Consider the following 1,536-nt stretch of genomic DNA (forward strand, 5'->3'; position numbering starts at 1 on the left):
ATCTTCGTGACTTAAAGGTCAGATATGCCAATTTTGAAGAGTCGCAAAACTGAGCGATACTCGCGCTGTGTGTTCATTAGCGAACACTGAATATGTGTGCGAAATATCTTGGTCCAACTGTTCGTAGTTTGTTATAAAACTTTTTTTCCCCACGCCCGCCAGTCAGACCGTCGGCAAACCCTGCGCACGGGCGCACCGACATCACTGCTCTCGGTTTATCTGTCTTTGGCTTGGCATTGACTCTTGGCTTGGCCGCTTGGCTTCTTGTGTGTCGTTCTCTGTGCATCGTACATAAGCGAACAGCTGTTATGTTATTGCTAAGCCGGAAACAAAGCATGTGAGTATTTTTTTTTTTTTGCACGACGTCGTTTGAAAAGTGCACTTCCTTGTTCTGACCTTGCCTTTTATGGGCTGGAGCGATATGATACGTGATGTGCCACGGCGAAGTTGTTGAGAATGCGACGATGCTACGCTGTTAGAACAGTTCGTCCGGGCAAGTGTTACCTGTTTTAAGCTGCCAAAAGACCAAGCAGTGCGAAGCTTTTGGCTGATAGCGACAGCGGTGCCTGCTAAGTTCCACTCCAAAGATTTCATCCACGAATGTTATCATAGGTTACGCGCGACTGCAGAGGCAATTTGGAATCTCGGCACGAAATCGTCTGATGAAAAGGTGAGATGCCCGACACACAAATTTTGATCGTGCCACGGAGGATCAAGGCAAAAAACGAGAGAAAAAAAAGGCGAGGTTTAGATATAAAGAGAACAACCTTCATGAATCGATTGTGCAGCTGTCCTACTGCGCTTATTCTGATTAGCCACGATTAACAACGCAACAGTATTCATAATCTCACTTGTGGATTACCACAGGTACACGCTGAAGGCGGAAATGAAGCAGGATCTGGCTTGCATCTGGTGCTTGAAGAAGTTGCTGACACGTTAGTTGCAGTCTAGCTGCCACCAACAGGTATGACAATGTGATGTTATAATTTGAGTATTCACCTATGTTCCACTTTTCATGGGCGCTCTCATGCAGACATCCTGACACCACTCTTAAATCTGCCCTCAACGTTACAACCTGTGCTTTCAGGGTGGACAACAAAGGTTACCATTCCAATTAGCTGCTATCTCCCAGTTCAAGCACTTTTGTTTTCTGGACACTGGTTCCTGTGGATGGGGTGGTACAAGCTTCACTGTCTGATATAGAAGGTACGTTAAATTAGTTCACTTAATTTCTCTTTTGCACATTTTTGTTAGTGTTAGCTGGATTACTGTTGGACATACAATTCTTTCTGACATGCAGAAGCTGATGTCTCTGATAACTTTTTAGAATTTTCACTGTCATCAACGACCGTTGAGGAAGGTACATTTACTATCTGTGAATGTTTCATTGAAGAATAGCCCAGAATTCGTGTTAACATTGTGTGCTCTTACTAATTCACTGTCTGTGTTCCGAGAGCTATGAAAAATGGGAAGTATTTATTTGTCACAACTTCACACTGGATAGTAGTATTGGATTGGCATGTAAGCTAAAATACC

Source organism: Ornithodoros turicata, unplaced genomic scaffold (genome assembly GCF_037126465.1).
Source record: "Ornithodoros turicata isolate Travis unplaced genomic scaffold, ASM3712646v1 Chromosome122, whole genome shotgun sequence".
Classification (NCBI taxonomy): Eukaryota; Metazoa; Arthropoda; class Arachnida; order Ixodida; family Argasidae; genus Ornithodoros; species Ornithodoros turicata.